Genomic DNA, 22,953 nt, shown 5'->3' on the forward strand with positions numbered 1-22,953 from the left:
ACAGGTGGTACCCGGTGATGATGATATGCGGTGATTGTGGTACTCAGTGAAGGCAGTACATGGCAATTGCAGTGCCTAGCGAAGATGGTACACAGCAATTGTGGTATACAGGGAAGGTGGTACATGGTGATTACAGTATATGGCAAAGTGATGCACCGTGAAGGTGGTGTACCATGAGGGTGATGCACAATGAAGGTAATACACTGTGAATGTGATGCACCGAGAAGGTGGTGCAGAGTGAAGGTGGTGCACCGTGAAGATGATGCATCCGTGAGGTTGGTGTACGGTGAAGGTATTGCACCATGAATGTGATGCACTGTGAGGTGGTGTACATTGAAGGTGATGCACCATGAAGGTGATACCCCATGAGGTTGGTATATGATGAAGGTGGTGCATACTGAAGATGTGCACAGTGAAGACAGTGCACCGTGAAGTCCATGTACCATGAAGACTGTGCACAGTGAAAGTAGTGCACTGTGGTTGGTACATGAAGGTGATGTACCATGAGGTTAGTACAGTGTAAAGGTGTTGCACTGTGAGGTTGGTACATGGTGAGGGTGGTGTGACATGAAGGTGATACACTGTGAGGTTGGTAATTGGTGAAGATAATGTACCATTAGGTTGGTACATGGTGCAAGTGATGCACTGTGAGGTTGGTGCATGGTGAAATTGATGCACTATAAGGTTGGTACATGGTGAACGTAGTGCTTTGTGCAGTTGGTACATGGTGAAGGTGATGCATTGTGAAGGTGTTACACTGTGAGAATGATACATCATGTGGTTGGTACATGGTGAAGGTGGTGTGCCCGGAAGGTGATGCATTGTGAAGGTGGTACACCATGCGGTTGGTACATGGTGAAGATGGTGTGCCCTGAAGGTGATGCATTGTGAAGGTGGTACACCATGCGGTTGGTACATGGTGAAGATGGTGTGCCCTGAAGGTGATGCATTGTGAAGGTGGTACACCATGCGGTTGGTACATGGTGAAGATGGTGTGCCCTGAAGGTGATGCATTGTGAAGATGGTACACCATGCGGTTGGTACATGGTGAAGGTGGTGGACCCTGAAGGTGATGCATTGTGAAGGTGGTACACCATGCGGTTGGTACATGGTGAAGGTGGTGGTCCCTGAAGGTGATGCATTGTGAAGGTGGTACACCATGCGGTTGGTACATGGTGAAGGTGGTGGTCCCTGAAGGTGATGCATTGTGAAGGTGGTACACCATGCGGTTGGTACATGGTGAAGGTGGTGGTCCCTGAAGGTGATGCATTGTGAAGGTGGTACACCACGCGGTTGGTACATGGTGAAGGTGGTGGTCCCTGAAGGTGATGCATTGTGAAGGTGGTACACCACGCGGTTGGTACATGGTGAAGGTGGTGTGCCCTGAAGGTGGTACATGGTGAGGGTGGTCCTTGGCACTGAGTGTCAGAGACAGTGAATGGGGAAGGCTGGCCTGAGCCACGTGGAGCAGGCTGAGGGCTGACTGGGGTGGGGTAGGGGCGGGGCGTGGATGCCCCGCCCCTTTACCCGTGGTCCCCGCCCCACGGTGACCCCTGACCCTCGGCGGCGTCACAGCAGCAATGGCGCCACCCAGTGACTTCCTGTCCAAGCGCTCTATTGTTCTTTATGAGGATTTTCAAATCTTATTTTGGAGGTTAAAAAAAAACGCGCCGATGGTGCCGGCTCTGCCCAGGCGGCGCTTCCTCTCGCTTTTCCCACTTGTTATTCCATCTGGGGGAAGGAAGATGTCGGGGGAGGAGGTCGACGACGGCCGCCGGTGGCGTTTTCGCGGTGAGTTGTGTTTTTCTTTTCTTCACGCACCCCCCTCCCTCCCTCCCTCCCTCCCTCCCCTCAATCCCCGCCGGCGTGGAAACAGAACAGATCAAACCTCTCAAACATACACACAACAACAAAAATACTGCTCTCACCAGCCCCTCCCCCCACACAAATAAATAAAATATAAATATTGTTGTAGGGGAGACGGTGGCGCAGGCCGCGAGTCAATGTGTTGATCTCGAGGTCTCCACAACAACAATAACAACATCACACCCCCTACCCCCCCCCCCCCTTCCTCCTCCTCCTCCCCACAACACACACCGTCCTCAACACCCCACTCTCTCCTTCCTCAGCTTTTCATTACTTTTACCTGTCATTGACTTTTCGTTTCGTTTTATCCATTTATTTTCAATGGTCCACTGGGAGGTCAGGAAGAGAATTTTCGCGCAAAACAGAAGGACACCACGGCATTCGCTAGCTCTCTGTACTCCTCCCCCCCCCCCGAAAAAAAACAGTGTTCTAAACTTTTAATTTAAGTGAAAAGGTTGTTTCCCCCCCCCCCCCGTTCCCTTACGGCATTCGTGCCTGACTGTCGGATCCCAAATCTTTATCTTCATAACAAGTGTTTGGAACCTCCCAGCACGTTGGGAAATCCTCTCTCTCTCTCTCCTCTCATGGGATTTTCTTTCTTCCTTTCTCTCAAAGTCTTTAACCGAAAAAAAATGACTAAATCTATCTATACACTTCTGTCTTTATTCTCCTGTTTATGTCCTCTCTCTTTCTACCACTCCAAGGTTGTGATTTATCTTTTATTTCTCTCTCTCGTGATTGCCACATGATTAAATGTTTTAAACAGTTTGATGACATGTCGGTGATTATGATGCCGGGGGAACGTCATTAATCCTCTTGGTGCAAATAAGTACGCATATATTTCTGGTGCCTTTAACTTTGTCTAGTAGAAATTCCTGATTTTATGCAGCATCCCCAGCCCCCTCCTGTCTGTGTCATGAATGTAAGCAGAAGATCCTTTTCTGTTTCTCTCGGGGTGTTGGGGGCCGAAACCCTGTCTAGGTGGATTATGTTTTGTTTTAAAAAATGAGTCTTGACTGACTGGACTAATAGTCACTGTAACTCCTCCGCCGTGTGTTTCATACTTTGTTGTCGTTGCCATAAAGCGTAATTGGAAGGCGAATATGTTTTTCTTTAAAGTCTTGGCCGCGATTCTTATCTGTGCCAAGCCGCAGGCAGCAGAATGGGCAGTTCAGAAGCGAGGATTTTTTTTTGTTGCAGACTTGCGTGCGTTTGTGTGGTGGTATAAATATCGCACCATTGATAGACTAAATGGCGTTTCAAACAGTACCCGATGTGTAAAATCGTGAATTGCATCCCACAGTATCTCCACTGCATTGTCTCTGAGCGATGGAGGATACGATTGTGTCATCCTGTGAAACTTTTATCTGTAATTGCTAACAGCTGCAGGTTTTCATGTTCCGAAAGTATGGACTTGGAAGACTTTTGACAATTTTCATTTTCGACAAGGGGGCGCGTATCCCTTCGAGTGAAAGCAAGTGCTTATAGTTTCAGGTTTGCAGGTCAGCCATGGGCCTAATTGACCCCCATATTATTATGCTCAACCACGTTATTCTGCATTTTGCCAGATTGTCTTCGTGGTGTTTTCAAACAGCTGATGTATTCTAATGTGCAACTTCTACAAATAATCCTGTAACTCTGATGTGTAGCTGTAAACAGGAAAAGATTGCAGGCCATCCAGATTCCTGGATCATGTTGTGGAATTTCTGAATTTTCAATATCCATAGGCAACTTCACCTTTTGTGACATGTGAATGTATTTGAATTCATTTCAAAATATAAAACAAGTTCAGCCTAATTGGACTGTGCCATCTTGCAATGCATTCCTTGCATCCCATCTCTAATTTCTGTATTCTTTTTCCTCACATCTATCAAAAACTCTTCAGTTCCTGGTCATTTCTAGCATTCTGTTGGTGTAAAATTATTAATGGTACTTAAGACAATTATTCTATAAATTCCAACACAGCTGTTCCTTAAAAATAAAATCCCATGACACAAACACTGCTCCCTTCTGGAACTGATTTTCTTTGCCTGCATTAGTTCGTATACGCGAACATTACACACTGTAAACTCTCTGCTTAGACTCTGTGTTTTCATGTCCCTCAATTGCTACTTTATCAGTGGTGAATTAACTAAAAGTAAGAGAAGAACACAGCAAGGTTACATTGGTAAAATGTTAGCCAAAGTTTCTGATCACTCCAGTTATTCATTTTGGGATTCGTTTAAATCTGATCATTTTAAGCATTCAAATTTCAGGATTAAATATTCTTTCCAATAATTTTGAATAGGGCATGATTAGGAATTAATATTAAGATAACAGTCAAGTGTAATGGATAGCTCTTTTTGGCGCAAACCTAATGTTAAGCGATATTTAGGAATTCTTGAGTATAAATGTTGGATGTAAGTAGGATTGAGTTTAGCAGTGATTCCCGTATGTTTTACCACTTTGCCTGTCCTCAACTCCACTATTTGAGCAACCCACTATTTGACAGATGCTTAATATTGCTGCTCATGTGTAAAGAATGGGAGACCTTATGATAAAGTGTGGACTCTCCTGTCGAATCTTGTATCAGCAGGAAGCCACATGCTGTAAAAAGAGAGCAGTAAAAGGAGAAAATTTAGCTGAAGAAGGTGAAAGAAACCTTTCAAAGATCAGTGGTTGTCTACTGCCAGATCTGTATCAGTTGTCAATTTTAGATTGTCAGGTTTGACAAAGTTAGCAGCACTCACTTTCCTGAGTCAGAAGTTTGCAATTCTTGTTCGTTTGGTGACATACACTGATATAAGCTGACACCTCAGTACATTACTACCATAATAGCAGAAGCACTGTCCTCCAGATCAGATTTGAAACTGACATCTCACTTGTTGTACAGTTCTGTAGGTGTTAAAGATCCTCTGCTACTCTTGAAAGGTAAAAATCTCTCAACACCATGTTATAGACCAACAGGCTTATTTGGAAGTACCAGCTTTTGGAGTGCTGGACCTTCGTCAGATAGCTAGTGGGGCAGGATCATAAGACTTTTAAAAAGATCCTTCCAATGATCTGTGAATATTCTCCCCTCAACTAGTGACACTAAAAACTGATTAACTAACTGTTCATGTATCCTTGCTGTGAATAGTGGCTGGCATGTTTGTATAAATTAGTCTGTGCACATCAAGGTGTGCACATTAATTGTACATTAAATTGTTTGAGACAATTAAATATTGGATCTTGCTCATCAATGTCCCTGTCTTTGTTACTTGTATTGAGTTCTAGTTGACTTGATCTACATTTTGAGAATCTCAACCTTATGTTTAAATGTACTTGCATCCTTAACTGTCCCACATCTGTAACGTTGTCCAACCTTACAACCGCAGTGTTTCTCCCCTACCCCAAAGGCATCCAACTTTCTGATCTTCTAACTCTTGATGCTTCTGCACATCGCTATCTCTATTGCACATTCTGAAGTTCACACCCTAAATCTCTCTGCCTTCCTCTCATTTAAGAACCTCCTTAAACTTTCTTGACCATCTCTGGCCAAGTATTTTGTTACCCACCTCCCATTTCACAGCCTCTTCCATGATGTTAAGATATCTGAAGATGCTTTACAAACAATGAGCGACTTTTGAAAGTTAATATCTCCTCTAACCTGTTGTTAATCTTTGTTTGATCTCTGCAAAGCACTTGGGAAAAGTAGAAATTTGATTTCTTCCCCTTTTGATAAGTAAACTCCTATATTATTGACTGTCCAGTTGAGACTAGGAAAAGAATATTGAATGTAATTGGTATATTATCACAATAAAATGGTATGACATGGGTTGCTATTGAAACCTTTACCTGATTTACATTAGATTAGATTAGATTACTTACAGTGTGGAAACAGGCCCTTCGGCCCAACAAGTCCACACTGACCTACCGAAGCACAACGCACCCAGACCCATTCCCCTACATTTACCCCTTCACCTAACACTACGGGTAATTTAGCATGGCCAATTCACCTAACCTGCACATTTTTTTGGACAGTGGGAGGAAACCGGAGGAAACCCACGCAGACTCGGGGAGAATGTGCAAACTCCACACAGACAGTCGTCTGAGGCGGGAATCTCTGGTGCAGTGAGGCAGCAGTGCTAACCACTGTGCCCACCGTGCTGCCCACACCACCCCTTAGACCCATGCAAGCATGTAGTTGATTCTGTCTCACGCAAGTGGCCAGTCTTGGTGTATGAACTTTATAGCTGTTATTTCCAAAGAAAGATACATTTGCTGGGCGCAATTCTCCATGCCTCACTGTCCAACCCACATACTTGCAGCAAGGTTCACCAAAAAGTAATGAAAGCTGATGACCCTGGAATATTTTCCAGCTGGACATCCAGTCTTTTTGTAATGCCCAGTTTAGGTCAGTTCATTCCAAAATGTGTGGGTATCATATCTGGTGCCCTCTGGTCTGTGACTTTTATGCAATGCAATGTGTGGATTGGCTGTCAAGTTTCAGGTGCCTCCTTTTCTGACCTTTAAATTGCAGCAAGATGTTTGTTCCTGAGTGTTTCTCTACAATGTACTAGGCATACTTATGGGATATTACTTTGCAGTTGTGCTAATTTAAAGATCTTTTCCAATAGTGAATGGATAGCATTTTTCTTATGCTCCCTCTCCTGGTTAAGTTGCACATTGAGAGTTAAGTGCAACAGTGGCACGACGTATTGTGAAAATGTAGGATCTTATTGATCAGCTGTGTATATAGGGCTTATGACTCAAATGTTGGTGCCAAATTAACCAGAGGAGTTGCTCTGAGTTGTCAGTGAAAACTCTTGCGTTTGAATGTTCTCATGTCTTCCCCTTCAATCAGGTGTGACTCGTGATTCCATAGGTTGCAGCAATGCTCTGAAACCTCAACTAAATGAGAATTCTTAAGAAAGTAAATGTTCAGAAGCATCTTTTGTGACGGTTTCTTCCACCTCCGTTTGGATCAGCTAATTTGGCATTGACCTGGAATTCACATGTTTTCTATCAGTACTAGGACAGCACATATATCCTTGGGGCTTTTAGAAACAGAATTGAGGAGGGCTATAAAACATGATTCTGTTATGCACCATATATCTGGCAGTAACTTGTTAAGGAGGTCAAGGTGAGGGTGATAGGCCGGAGTGGGGTGGGGGCAGAGAGATCAGGAAGAAGATTGCAGGTTAGGAAGGCGGTGCTGAGTTCGAGGGATTTGACTGAGACAAGGTGGGAGGAGGGGAAATGAGGAAACTGGAGAAATCTGAGTTCATCCCTTGTGGTTGGAGGATTCATAGGCGGAAGATGAGGCGCTCTTCCTCCAACCATCGAGGAAAGTGTGTCCAGCAGGCTGAGATAAAAGGTAGGGAGGAGGGACTTGGGGGAGGGTTCCAGCAGGCTAAGATAAAACGTAGGGAGGAGAGACTCCTCCATCGCCAGACAGTGCAGGTCCTTGGACGCCTCCGTCGCCAGACAGTGCAGGTCCTTGGACGCCTCCGTCGCCAGACAGTGCAGGTCTTTGAGCCCCACCCCTCCAACCGCCACCAGGATAGAACCCCACTGGTCCTCACCTACCACTCCACCAACCTCCATATACAGCGTATCATCCCCCGTCATTTCCACCACCTCCAAACGGACCCCACCACCAGGGATATATTTCCCTCCCCTTCCCTATCAGCGTTCCGAAAAGACCACTCCCTCCGTGACTCCCTTGTCCGGTCCACACCCCCCACCAACCCAACCTCCACTCCCGGCACCTTCCCCTGTAACCGCAAGAAATGTAAAACTTGCGCCCGCACCTTCCCCCCCTCCCCCCCCCCCAACACTTCCCTCCAAGGCCCGAAGGGATCCTTCCATATCCGCAACAAATTCACCTGTACCTCCACACACATCATTTATTGCATCCTCTGCACCCGATGTGGCCCCCTCTATATTGGGGAGACAGGCCACCTACTTGCGGAACGTTTCAGAGAACACCTCTGGGACACCCGGACCAACTAAACCAACCACCCCGTGGCTCAACACTTGAACTCCCCCTCCCACTCCACCAAGGACAAGCAGGTCCTTGGACTCCTCCATTGCCAGACCATAGCAACACGACGGTTGGAGGAAGAACGCCTCATCTTCCGCCTCGGAACCCTCCAACCACAAGGGATGAACTCCGATTTCTCCAGTTTCCTCATTTCCCCTCCCCCCACCTTGTCTCATTCAAATCCCTCGAACTCAGCACCACCTTCCTAACCTGCAATCTTCTTCCTGACCTCTCCGCCCCCACCTCCACTCTGGCCTATCACCTTCACCTTGACCTTCTTCTACCTATCGGATTTCCAACACCCCTTCCCCAAGTCCCCCCTCCCTACCTTTTATCTTAGCCTGCTGGACACACTTTCCTCATTCCTGAAGTGCTCACTGACTGGAACACCAGGATGGCAAATTTGCATATGAGAATGTGGTCATTTAGGATTAAAACCCAAAATAAGAATTTTGATTTTCACCAACCTTCAAAGACTCAATCTCCCTGAGCACATTTAATGTCAGGAATAATATGGGGCACAGAACTGCCCAGTCACTTTGCTTAAGGCAGAGCTGGGAAGGACAGACGGGAGAGTGCTCGAGAAACCAAGTCTTGAGGTGCTCGGTTGGTAGGAGATTTCGGCAATAGAGCATTTCAGGTATCTGTGATCTGGAGGTGGCATATTGTTAGTCTTGGTGTTGAATCAGATGTGTGATTTGAAGCTTTATTTCATCAAATGTCACTGGAGATTCTGACTGGGTATCAGTGATGGTGGTTGGATTAGTGGCTGAGGTGTGAATTTTCTAAAGTGAAACATGACTACAGTGATCTTGCTGATGTTGGAGTTGGCAAAAGCCTTCATCAAATACTTAAAGGTGATCAAAGGTGAGAGCAGATGAATAGATTTAGATGGCATCTACATACAGATCCATAGATCTCTGATTGGAGATGTTGCAAGGGATAATGTTTTGGAAATCGGTGTTTGATTGTCTCGGATGGAAACATGGCTTATGGTGAAAGTACATGGGTATAAAAGGAGATATCACTGTAATAAATGGAACTGACTGGCACTAGGATGGGTGGGGATAAGGTTAGAGAGGGTAGTGCCTTAGAGGTTCATCATTAGTTCATTGTAATGAAGGTGGGAGCAGTGGTCAATTATGTCAATGGCAATGGACAAGTAAATAAGTGATATAGTGTATTAGCAGCTGCATGACATCTTTGATATCTTCAGACTGCAAATGTAGAGTGGTGGGAGAGGTGAACGTGAAATTAGTTGATAAATTCTTTACAAAAGAGAAGGAAGCACTAGCAATTCTATAGTGCTGTTTATGACCACAGGATGTGCCAAAGTGCTTTATTGCTAGTGAATTGTTCCTGAAGTGTAATCACATTTCCAGGTGAATGTGACAGTCAGTTTGTCCACAGCAACTATTTTGTAATGCGATAATACATTAACTTTTATTCAAAGTTAAAATTGTTGGCAAGGAGAGGGCCATGGGGTCTTTTCTGCACAGTGGACAACTATCTTGCCTGAAATATGGTGCTTCAGCAATATAGTGCTCTCTCAAGATTAAACTCAGTAATCAATCTGGATTCTGTTTCTGGAGTGGGACTTGGATACCCCCCTCCACCCCTTAAAAAAAATTCTGGCTCAGGCAGAGAGTTGCAGCCACATCATACTGAATCAGAAGGGGCTAAATTCAGCCACTGGAAGTAGCTAAGCTGTTATTGCTTTCTTCAAATTGACTTCATAAATTTCTTAATCTAATGACACATCAGTACATTGAGTCAGTAGAAATTTGGCACGATGTACTGACAAACAATTATAGTGTGGGTATTATAGTTGACTCCAGCTTCCCTGAGCTATGTGGAGGGGGGAAGTTAATCAATATTCCCTTTCTCCCCTATCTAGTGATTTTAGTGGAAAGTATCTGTATAGGCAAAAGGCTGTTTGACTATGATGTCACCCACAGGTGAATAGTTTGAATGGCACCAATATCCAAATTATGTATGAAAACTGACAAGTTGTCAGAAGATACTAGCAGGTTATGGAACTGTACTTGTGGAATTGTAGCTCAAGTGAGCTCAGTGATTTTAGGGATGAAGAATGTGATAGAGTGGAAGGGAACCATATAGTATGCTTTCTGCAATAATTCAAGCAATCAGCAACAACTTAATTAGCCTACTTGTGGCATGAAGAGACTGGAGTTATTACACACTGAGGTCCACAGAAAAAGAAAGAAGTGTTTTTTCACAAAAAATGGTGATTGTCAGTGAATGCAAATGAGAATTTGGCATGACTGTTAATTGCAGATTTGAAGGGATGTCAGGGTACAACCTCATCGTGAAGTACCTTTCTCTTTGTTTGTAGAAGAAAAGCAAATTGAATGAAAAATCGTCCAATGCTTGTCCTTCTAGTTGAGGCCTAGCTCTTTACCACAGTGTTGAGATAGGAGCTAAGATGTGACATTTTGTTTGATTAGCTTCCCCCACCCCCTCCAACCCCTGCTGTTTTCTCCTTTCAGTAAAATAGCAGGACGGGGTGGTGGCAAATCTAGTGGAAGATAAGGAAAATAAACTCAGACTTTTGTTTTTCAAGCAAATACTTAGAGTAGAGTTATTGCCCATGAGTACTCCTTTAAAACAAAGAACTTTTCTTTACTGGTTAAATCAGGTGTTTGGTAAAGTAGCACCTTTTCAGAGAAAAAACACACATTCCAGAAATACAATGCATAATCTTCAAGATTGCGTTCATAAAGTGTTAAATTGAAAATAATGGCAGTATAAGCTAAAACATCCCATTGAAAACTGAATTCATTGTCTTTCTCTCTCTTTTACATTCACCCCATCCCCCTCATGCTCTCCATTCCCTGTGCTCTGTCTTTTTATTTTGAGTTTCCAGCTTTCACGGTCTTTCTTTTTGCCTCTGCTGTTGAATTGCTGAAGTTGGCCATTGTCCTCTTCCAGGGCGAGTTTATATTTAAAAAAAAACTGGCACAAGTTAATTTCTTCTTGCACATGTCCTGTGTATACTGGATTAGCAGCTGCTGCCTTTTTAAATTTCTTAAGGTATCGCCCAGAATAAACTGATACAGCCTGCTTACACTAACACAAAGCAGGGTAGTAACGCTAGCTTAAAATGGCAGCAGCATTTAAATCCCTACATGGGTCGAGAAAAATCAAGAAAATAGTGATTTGTATCACTAAGACATTTATGCAGCTGCTTCTCTGTTCAAGGCAAAGAATCAATAATCAGAGGTCAGTTTTTATGCTAGTTTTACTCTGCTATAGGTTAATCCTCAGATTTACAATAGAGGGCACTTGAAAACTTATACCAGGGTAAAATCTTTGGTGTAAATATGAGTTGCTATTCGAATTGTGGAAATGAACTCAATTTAACATCAGAAGGTAATTGGGGATATTCCTGAGAAAAGAATCCCCACCTTGCTGTGGCATTTGAATTCTTGATGAGAGGGTTCATCTTTTTTTATAAATTGCAGAGTTTTTAAATGAGGCCAGCTTTATTTTCTTTAATGCTTTACCAGTTTATGCAGTTCCAACTTATCTGTGTCGATATTTTGTAAAGTGAAGTGGAGAAATGCCCTGTCAACACTGCACCTTTTGATTCTCCTTAAGTAAAACCGTGGAGGAACAATTGCTCCTATTCTGTAATTAATTGTTTGAAGTTTTGATTATCTGCATGTAATAGTGTTGTTTAGGATATTCGGAAGGCAGCAAATGGAAGTACAAAGCTACGTTTTTAAGAAAAATCTTCTGGCATGTCAGTCTTTGGAGTTCCAGGACGACTACGTCTTTGCGACTAGGGGTGACATGCCGTGTATTCTGGCATTCTCCGAGCCTGCAGCATATTGATGCACAGTCATTGTGGAACAAAACATTCCATTTTCAGCTGCAGCTTGTCAGAGATCAGTGATGCTAATATATGTCTGAGCAAACTTGAATTGTCCAGGCATTGTCACATTAGCTTGAGTAATTTTGGTTAGATTATCTACTGTTTAACTTGATGTGTACCAATGTTTTCCAGTACCCTTTTTCAATTTCAAAGGATTGAAAAAGGGTACTGGAAAACTGGTACACATAAAATATGCTTAATGCAATCATTTCATTTACGCTTATCCCGTCTGGGATGCCATTTTGAATCAGGGGCAGGCTCAGGAAAGGGTGGCAGCAAGTGATATACTGACAAACGTGATGAGTATTTAAGAGGCAGAATGGAGTCAGTAAAAACTTGCAGGATCTAGGTGAATGCTAAACCCACTATTTGATATAGTTATAGATGATGATGCCTCCTGAGGGAGTGTTATGTAGTATTTACTTGCACATTTTTTTAAAAAGTTGTTTTAAATTGACCAGTATGCAAAATCCATTGCACCAATTATAATTTTTCTATTGTTTGGTTCGATGACAGGCGACACATTAGGAAAATTCTGTGGTCGTAACCATATGTGCTATTGAAGGAAGATGGCACGTCAGCTTATTCTCACCTTTCATGAATAGGCTATTAACACATTCTGAAGCTTTTGTTGTGTGACTATCCATCGTTAAATGGCTGATTAATGGGGCAGGCCACGGGACAAAAGGGTGCAAGGTCACCTTAGATCACTGGGGGTGTGTGCTGCAGCTGGGGGGGAAAGAGAAAAACAATCACACTTGTTTATAACCAGAACAGCTTTTTCTTATCAGGAGGCTTATTTTTTTTGAGGGGAAAGGAAAATCCTGCACTCCCCAGTGTGAGAAATTTGCAGGATAGCTGTGATGTGGAAGAAACCAGTCAAACTTTAAAATTATCTGACCTAACCAGCATTTAATTTGCTTCACATTTTCCAACATATACAATTTTTAGAAAGTTTAAAAAGAGCACCACTTTGTTTTTGTGGTGCATAGTTTGCACAATGGCTTTATTGCCTTTTTTCTCGTGAGTTGAACCTGCTGAATTACAAATGTGTTAAACCAGCAATTGGAATATTAGCAGCACTTGACAGCCCTTTAGTTTGTCTACACAATGACGTAAGACTGGTCAAGAGAAGAAAACGGTTTGAGATGTAGCATTACACAAAACCGAATGCATCGTGTTGTTCTCTGAAATTCAAGATCGATTGTTGAGCAGCCTCTCTTCCCATTTTTGTTGCAACCACCTTGCTATAGATGGAGCAAGAATCCAAAACTCTGTGTGCGTGTGCAGCTAGATGCAAAAACAGCTCTGGACTGTAAATGAAATGGGCTTTATCTTATTGTTTGGGGTGCATCATGAGGAAGTGCCCTTAATTTGTAACCATGGTGGGAGTTCATTGCCTTTGTATACTTAACAATGGACTTTAATTTGCTATCAGAAAATGTTTAGTAGTTTGGTGTATTTTCCAAACAAAATTTCATTCAAGTATTTGCCCTGGCAGTACAGAGCATTAAAGCTATGCAGCAAAATTGGGTCACCTTTCAGACATTGTGTATTTATTTTTTAAATGTTCAAAAATAATTTTGAGAATGATGGATATATGGAAATGCGTACAGTGCTGTTATCTACCTGAAACACACTGTTGATATCTGAAATCTTGAGTAAAGATCGAGTGGTTTATAACGGTCACGTGGGCCCTTAAGATTAAATGTTAACCTTGAAATCACTTCCAGGTGCCTATTGAAATCAAAGGGTGAGAAAAAAATTGCATAAACTTACCTGAAAATCAGAGTAAACATATCAACAAATAGTTTCTCCTTAAAATTCCATTTCAGTTGTATATTAATGTTTACATTTCAGACATCTGTTCTGAATTTGTTTCTTTAAAGAATTGATGATATTCTGTGCTTCATAGAAACTGTTGGCGTGCCCCAAATTACAAACTGAATGCAGCCACTAGGATTGTGACCCATCTATTGCAGGCTATCTGGAAATAATCTGCAGTTACATGGTAGGAAGTTATGCAACCGTTGACTGACATTCAATTTGATTTTTTACAAAATGGATGCACTTTTTTTCTTTAGCAGAAATGCATATTTGATTTTTGCACTGCTGTTGATTGAGCTGGTAATAACACTGCCAAAGCTAGCTTCATTCCATCCCCACCCCATCCTTTCCAGTTTATGGAGGAATGAATTGCCTACAGCTTAACCCCTGCCCCACTACAACTACCACAATTCAGTAGACCCTGTTGGAATGTATGTGTACAAAGACCAATTTAGATATAGCTGTAATTTCCCTTCTTCATGCTGTTGAGCCAGACTGTTGAGTATCTGTTTATATCTATGCAAAGTTCAGGAGAGTGGCCAGCCTCAACATGATGCAGAAGCTTATTTGTCAGCACCTGGGGGTGGGGAGAGAGAGAGAGAGACAATTGTCACAATTTTATCTCTCTCTCTGTCTCTGTCTCTATTGAAATAATGTTTGAAATGTTTGGGATATTCTCTCCCCTCTGTCCATTTTTTTTCTATGTTTTGTCCTGTGCTGAATCCTACACTCGGAAAAGTTACGCTAGTGTCTTACCGTACTATGATACATTCAAAACTGACATTGATTTAGGGCATTGGAAAACTGTTTACAAATTTCTGATGTTTGACAAGACAATATAAATTGTAATGCAGAGTTCACATAAAGTTTATATTACCAAGTTTGATGAGTTTTGGCATTCAGCTTGTTAAGAAGAATTTGAATCTTTTTGTCTTTACATTTCATCTTGAGAGTGAATTGCACTCTGATATGTTTCATGTTTGATTCACGATTGTTGGCAGATTCTTCTTTCCTGCAACTGGTTTCTACATGAGCATACTTTAGGAAAGACTTTCCTGGCTAATATTGATCCCTTTTCTCTGAGAGCAGTAATTCCAAAATTTAAATACTCCAGAACTATATCAGATGAAATCAGCTAAATTATCACAAACTACAGTCTCTGTGTGACCAAAGCACCACATCATGTGGCTATTTATTTGTTTAAACCATGACAGAAATGTTTTGTAAAGACCGATTTTACAAAGTTTCTAGGCACCACTTATCTCTGTAATCCAGCTGTCTGGATTAATATATCCAGTTATCTATATCTTCCCATTACTCTTGATATTTATTTGTAGCTGTACTGTTAATATTTGTACAGTTTTATTTTCCTAACATTGGCTAGACATGATCTAGCAATTGACTCTCACAGACCAATTTGGCTGAATGGCCTGTTGCTGTGTTGTAGTTTATTTGTACTTCTCTGATCCTCTATCTTTCTCTCTTCCTCTGGTTCATAAACATCAAATTGCTTTTATTCCATCTGTTCTCCTGAGGGCTTGTTGAATGGTTCATAGAGTGCCAGGTGCCCTGCAGTACCTTACCATCCATACTGCAGTTGTGAGCATTGACTGATTGTGACGTTTCACTCATGATATACACATTTATATATACATCTCTGGCAGGTATCATTGAATGCACATCTACAAGGTTCCTGCTTCTAATTGTTAATCATTTAGCTGCCTTGACAATATGGTGTAAAAAGCTGTGGTGTTGGTCTTTGGTATTGATATTTAAACTGACTTATTGTCCAGTTGTTGCAGAACTGGTACTTCATTCCTATTTATCATAACGCTTGATTGTAAAACACTTTGGGGCCTTTTGAAAGGCGCTGCATGAATGCAATTCTTTCTTTTACAAGCATTATTGCTAAAAGAAAGTGGGTTTCCTCCCGGTGCTCCTGTTTCCTCCCACAGTCCAAATATGTTCAGGTTTGGTAAATTGGTCATGTTAAGTTGCCATTAGTGTTCAGGGATTGTAGGTTAGGTGCATTAAGTCAGGGGTAAATATAGGACAATAGGGTAGGGGAATGGGTTTGGGTGGGTTACTCTTCAGAGGGTTGGTGTGGACTTGTTGGGCAGAAGGGAATTCTATTCTATTCTGTTCTATTCTATTAAGTGTTTCGATGCTTGGCCCTTCAAATTGGAGCCAGCTACCCCATGCAATGTATAGTCTGGTGTCATGTTCCTGAAAGAAAACACGTTATGAATATGTTTGTATTCCCCTGCCACACTTGAGAGATGGTCTCTTCTTGTTACTGTATTTTTAGTTGCATGAACTTTTGGAAATTCATGTCCTTCTGTTGACCCTAATTTTCTTTAAATGTGCAGTTGATTACTGTGAAGGAGCAAGCTGCAGCGTGTCTCTCTGGCTTTGTCATTTCGTCTGTGTACAGTGCTGGTAGATTGACAAATGTCAGCTTTGTTATGCATCGGTGTTAACTTATTATATGAAATCAGCCTTTTTTGGTTCAGTGGACTCTACTATTAATGTATTATCTTAAAACATACAACTGCAGTATAAATACTCTTGCAGATGATCTCCACCTGATCAGTTTATGTCATAAAAGATATCTTTCAATCTTTTTAAAATTCAGCTATATTTACATTTCTTAGGATACATCACTTCTACACTAGGTCAGTCTACCCTGATAAAATGCTGCCTCGTAATTCTGATTAGTGTGGAGATTTAGTAGATAATCCATCTTCCATGCAAGCTTTGCCGTTGATCAGTATTCACATCTTCCCTCTAGCTGCATTGCATGTCTAATGTCATAAGTGGTTTTACACAGGAACTGCATCTTTATTAGATTGGGTGAGCTGCACCTGTAAATGTTTGCTTTGAAGCTTGCCTATACTGATGTATATGTTTTGAAATTCTGATATATTTGAAAATTACTCTGATAAAATGTCATGTTTCTAGTTTTGCCTTGTATTTTGCCATCTTTGTGCCAAAGGAATATTCTGTGAACTACACATAACCTGTTCTGGGCAAAATACATTGATAGGTTTTGTCAAACAAGCTAAGACTTATTTAGATAGCAAGTTCCAGGGAAGGAGATATGAATAATGTTTAGCCAGACGTTACAGGCTGCCTGAGAACCTTAAATGTGGCTCATAGTTTCTCTTAAATAAGAATCACCTTCATGATCTCTTAACTGAATTCTTTTCCCTTTTCCCAGACTGCACTGAATCGTTTTATTCCCCATGCAGTATTGGACTACCTGCTTCACCCATGTGCTAGCTTTATTTCCACATTCACAGTTAAAATTAGTTGTTGCTTCTCATCTGGTTTATGTTTGAATCTTGTGTTGCAACTCTCATTTGAAATGACACCCCAGGACATGTGTTTCTTTACACTGCTGAAGAATATTAGCTTGTTTCTCAAGAGTGTACCTGCATTTGTTCCTACAGTTTTTTCTTCAAGTCAGACAAGTGAGAATTTGCAACTGTAAGATAAATAAGGAGTTTTGGGATATGGGTTCTAAGCTGAAGGTTTGTTTTCTGGCATGTTTTTAAGATTTCCTTCGGAATTTCCCAGAATCTCAGACATTTTCTCAAAATTGCCTAAATCGGCCTTTCAAATAAAATGTTGATGCTTCTCTCTTGTCTCACCCCCACCTCCATCCACACCTGTCTGATTCATTTAGGAAAGCAAGGCCTTGATAAGTTTCAGGAGGCTGCTCAACTGTAGTAGACATCACTATTCATCCTAAAATCATTTTCAAAATACCTGATATACCTACAAGATTCAGTCGTTTAAAGGTTGGGGTCAGAGGGCCTGGCTGATGTTCTCCTCTTCCCTGAGTCCAGTGGCCGTATATGTTAATTATAGTCGCTGTCTTGGTTCAGGTCACTTCACTCTGTACAGGGCATCAGATGATTATTTCTGAAAAGAGAGAGAGCCTCCATTGGGAGAATAAGTTTCTGATCTACAGATTTCCTCATAGCTGCTGTGTTCAATGAACAGGAACTGTGCTTCTGTGAGACTAGTTCTGCTAGATCTCTTCCTGTCTCTCCTCCACTTGGCTGTTTAGAAAAAGCAGAGTCTTGTCATAATCTGGCTGTGGCAAGGTAAAATGTCCCCAGTGAGGGCACAGCCTCAAAGCTAGGGATTTAATTCTGTTCAGGCAATCATGCCAGTCAAATGGGTCAGTGCCAGATTCCACAGATTGCTACCATTCACAGATCAGTTATCAGATTGCACAATTTTGCTTGATGATGCATATACAGTAGTAAGACTTGTTAATATGTGATCACTGACTGTATTGTAGAGAAATGTTTGTATGTGGAACTTGTAATTCTGTTGACAAAGCATATTTCTTTGGCAAAATGTGGTGGTGTTATTTGTGAATGGATGACGTTGATGTGTGTTTTCCATTGAGAGGCAATGGTGCTGAATTTTACAAAATAGAGCCAGAATGTAGCTTTCATACCAAATTCTGAATAATCTGAGTGAACTTCCATATTTCTGTTTGTGTTTGAAGTTTTTTTTTGCATGGTTTTCCTAATGCAATTACTGCTTTTAAAAAAAAGACCTGATACTTTAATTCACAGGAGTCTTCTCAAATCTTGCTGCTTGCCATAATTTATCCTTTGTTTAAATTGGCTGATTCTTTAAAAATAAATTTTTAAAGATATGATAGTTTTAGACAAATTCTTAAGTTCTTCTGTTTTTAAAAACGATATTCAATTTAATTGGAATTAAAATGAGTTTCTGGAGCTAAAGTTTCCCATCTCTCTTTGGCTGTAATGTTAACAGGCTATTAAAAAAATAGCTTAAACTATCCCCTGAGAGAGATTTTTTTCCTGTCTCTAGAGATGTCTTTCTCCTCCTACTCCTCTTCCACCCCCAACTCACCTCATGGATGCAGGAGATAAATACTCAGTATCCCATGCCACTCTATTCCTTTCTAACAGGCTTAACCTATAGTGTCCTGCCTACTGACTTGTTTTACATCTTGAGGCAGAGTCAAAGTGTTAATTTGGAATTTCAAACAACTGCACAAGCATGAGCTTGCCATTTGATTTTAATGTTATTCCAGTGAGTACTGTGGACTGAGGAATTTCTCCCACTGAATCATCCCTGGGATTATTTGTTGAAGATTCGTAATAAAGCATGAGTAAAATGCTGTCTGGGTCTAATTCAGGATCTATTGGGACTAGTTTTGGGCAGTTCAGTGCTGTGACTGAATCACCTTTCAATCTGAACATGTCACATTATTTTGTGACCATTTTAGCATGCAGCAGACTGAGAGGAGGAAGTAAGAACAGGATTAACTCACTAATTACATTTTGCCAATTTTCCAATAGCTTTGTAGATGTCTGGTTATTAATAACAGTGAGGTTCATTTTGTTCACATGCAATATTAAGAAAGTCCAGTGTGTCACCCTGCGCTGAGAATTGTATTAGCTTAAACAGAAAAATCTGGTTTTCCATTGATGTAGTTGAATGTTTAAAAATACATGCATTTCTTATCCAATTTTGTACGCTTCCCTTTTCTCTCCTATGATATGTAGTTTATGATTGGGAGTAGTTGCACAGTTGGCCCTAATTCTCCAGTATATCACTCAACCGGCAGTTGTTCATAGGTGAGGCTGAGCACTGAGTGCTCCCTGATCTTCTACAGCTAGATTGCACCCTGAATTCATATCCAGTTCGGCTTCTCTGGAACATGGTGTGTTTGTAAATGTTCTTGTGTTTTTTCTCACACAGCTGGTACTGACTCTGTATAGGGATATGAGGGAGAATGAGAAATAGTAGCTTTCAAAGGAACCTCGATGTCCTTGTACACATCAGAGTTAATTGTGCTGGTACAAAAACAACTATCTAAGCAAATGCCATGTCAGCCATTACTCCTAAAGAATTAGAACTTAATGAAAAAGGCTTGAGTCATTTGCACAAGACTTTGATGAGCCAAAACCTGGAGCACTGTGAACAATTTTGGCCTCCTTACCTCAGGAAGGGTATGTTAGCCTTTTGGATTGCAACAGAGATTCACTGTACTACTATTCGGGGGAGGGGTTGCAAAGAGTATTGTGATGTATAGAGAGATCAAGTAGACTGGACCTGTTCTTCACCAGAAATAAGAGGTAATCTTATTGCGTATAAAATCTTAAGGGACTTGATAACTTACATGTTAGGAAGATGTTTCTTTCCCCTGGTTGGCGAGACTACAGCTGAGGGTCACAAACTCTAACTTAGGAAATGCATTTAGGACTAAGTTACGGAGATATCCATTCATTGTTGGCATTGTGATCTTTGACAATCCCAACTCCAAAGGTTGTGGATGTATATTGTTCAATATCTCATGACAAATTAGGACTTTTTGGGTATGGAAGAGAATGAGGAATGTGTGGGCAAGTGTAGTTGTCATATAGAGAATGGATCGGCTAAGATCCTATTAGTGGAGCAGGTTTGAAGTGCTGAATAATGCATGGCAAACACAGTAAGTAAGTAATAGAAATGTAATGCAGGACATATATACATCACTGTTATACTTTAATTATAGCAAAGACTCTGACGTTGCAGTGGATCGCATTATTTGAGGTACATGAGTTTTGCTGGTTTGTCAAGAGTGCCGATTGATAAGTTGGTTCAAACAAAGTTTGCTGTATTCAACTGGTTGGCCTATTGGAGCAAAGTTGTGGTGTTGATTTTTACACTGGATGCAAGCTATTGACGCTATTGATCAGATGGATGTCAGGTATTGTGTTGATTGTAAAGAATCCTGAATTGGCAGAGGCAAATGGTGCACTCCTTTTCCAATTTGCTCCACTTCAGTAATTTCCAAATTTTGATTTTTGCTCAGCAAAACCTGCACTTGTTACTTGTTTCAAGCGCAGTGCAGTAATAGTTAATGCAGTGGTAAAAACAAATTGACAAAATTCTTTTTAGAACAAAGAATTAAGAACATTACTATGCAGGAGCAGGCCCTTTGGCCCTCCAAGCCTGCGCTGATCCATATCCTCTATCTAAATCTGTCACCTATTTTCTAAGGATCTGTATCCCTCTGCACCCTTGCCCATTCATGTATCTGTCTAGAATGGGATTATAGTAGTTGAGATTTCATTGGTCTAATCAATGTACAAACTCATGGTGATCCTAAATCCTCTTTGAAAAGCCATGAAAATGACTTTATTTCGAGGATTATGGTAGCTGAATTTTAATTTACCAAACCACTCGGGAAGTCAAGAAGATAATATTGGAATATCATGCACTGAATCAGACAGCTCCGGTGGGACTCTATTAGATACATGCCTCCCTCACTCACTCTCTCTGTCTCTGTCATGCACACAGACAAGCAAACATACACCCTTTGTCCCTGATGCATTTGAGACTGCAAGCACCCAAAGAATCAAGAATTGCAGCATTTAAAGGCATCTGAATGGGTATATGAATAGGAAGGGTTTAGAGGGATATGGGCCAAGTGCTGGCAAATGCAATTACATTAATTTAGGATATCTGATCGGTCCGGATGAGTTGGACTGAAGGGTCTGTTTCAGTGCTGTACATCTCTGATTCTATGACTGTATGTGCAGGTTAAGTGAATTGGCCATGCTAAATCGCTCCATGGTGTCAGGGATATGGAATCTGTGTGGGTTAGCAATTGTATATGCAGAGTTACAAGAACAGGATGGAGGTATGTATCTGGATGGGATGCTCTGCAGAGGGTCGGTGCAGACTTGATGGGCCAAAGTGCCCCCTTCTGCACTTCTATGATTTTGGCTAATTTTCTTTGCCTTCCCTGATTCAGGTATGTTGAGGCCAATTTTAGTACTCCAAAACAGTTGGGATCAGCATGTTTTGGGTTGACTTACCATAAAATCGGGATGAAATGCAGGTCTTTACGGCCGAGTAGCATGCTACCTGGTATGTGCACACGGAGCCTCAGGAGAGGTCGAAGGATAGTATCTGAATGGAGGAGCCTTTGTAATTGTATCTTACCTTCACCTAGCACATTAGCGCAGCTTTCTGAGTCTAATCATCCCCTGGAACCTGAATTGGGTTTTTCTTTGGCGACGGACTACTCAATGTTTCCCTGTCTAAAAGCATTCGTTTGGCTGAATAATGATGAGGATTTTTTTTTCTTAAGAACCATTAAACCTGAATTGCAATTGGTGCACCATTTTGGTGCTGGAATTGGTGTCCAGTAGATTCAACTATTTATTGTGGTAGAAGGTTGGTTCTCTGCTGCAGGTGCTGATTACAATGAGATCTGAACTTATCCTGTTTAAACTACAAACGCAGCATGGTACCTCCTGAGTGGTGCTTAGAATGCACATATGACCCTCAAGCATGAGAGAGAAAAGAGCTTTTGTTATTGCAAATACAGTATTCCTGTTACCATAGTAATCACTAGGCTGCTGGGATACTAATGCTGGTTTCATACCAGTTGAATTTTTTTACACTCAGCAGATGAACCCAGGATGGAAAGGGAGGATGCTTAAAACATATCTATTCTGCCTGACATTTAGGATGTTTCTAGCTTCGTACCAATACAAACTTGGTAAGCTAGAATTGCTCCCTCCTACCACCACCTCAGACTGACCTCTGACTCCATCCCCTTTCCACTTCCCTCCTAGTCTCCTGCCTCCCACCATCATCCTGACCTCTTGAAAATAAGGACATTACTGTAGATGCAGTTGTGGAGGTACTAGCAACGTCATGATACTTTTGTCAAACTGGTGATTTTTCATAATGGATTCAGCCATGGAAAATTTCACAGCTGAGCCCAATCCTGTATATAATCCGCTTATCAATATTTTTCAATAGGAGGCTCTATATAACAATTAAGAATGGCAAAAATAATTTTCTTGACCCCTTTTTGTTGTCTACCAGAGCTGACTGAGGCTGATCTCAGTTTTCAGTCTCGTTGCAATGGATTAATAGAGATTGTCTTGAGGCCATCTTCGTTAGGTACAGTTTTGTACCACATGACCCATTTGCCAATTCAACAAAAAGGTTTTTCAAATTTTATTTTAAAAGAAAACTACACTCAGTGGCCATCCTATTGACCCCACCATTTATATAATGGGGTGTTCTAATCATAGACTCAGCTTTCTATTTCACTTCAGTTTGAGCTTCCAATTGATATCATCTCCATCACAAAAATAACAATTATTTCCACCTCCCATAAGTCAGCTGATTCTTCTACCTCAGTTCACCTGCTACTTAAATCTTTGTGATCTTCACTCCTGATTATCCTGAAACCTCACCTTCCCTTTGTTAAACACAAGTAATTCTATGTCAAGGTGAGAGGAATCTTGTAAGGAGCATAAGCACTGGCATGCTTCTGCTTGTTTCAGTAAATACT

At 41.3% G+C, this 22,953-nt stretch overlaps 1 protein-coding gene across 2 annotated transcripts in view; it reads left to right on the forward strand.

The window, feature by feature from the left end:
* Positions 1–1,578: 1,578 nt before the first annotated feature.
* usp49 (ubiquitin specific peptidase 49) overlaps positions 1,579–22,953 on the forward strand; it is a 68,198-nt gene continuing 46,823 nt past the window's right edge. For both annotated transcript variants that reach the window (XM_072563723.1, XM_072563724.1), the window contains exon 1: positions 1,579–1,791. The gene's annotated coding sequence lies outside the window, so the exon portion shown is untranslated. The remainder of the gene's footprint in view (positions 1,792–22,953) is intronic.

Source organism: Chiloscyllium punctatum, chromosome 45 (assembly GCF_047496795.1).
Source record: "Chiloscyllium punctatum isolate Juve2018m chromosome 45, sChiPun1.3, whole genome shotgun sequence".
NCBI classification, from domain to species: domain Eukaryota; kingdom Metazoa; phylum Chordata; class Chondrichthyes; order Orectolobiformes; family Hemiscylliidae; genus Chiloscyllium; species Chiloscyllium punctatum.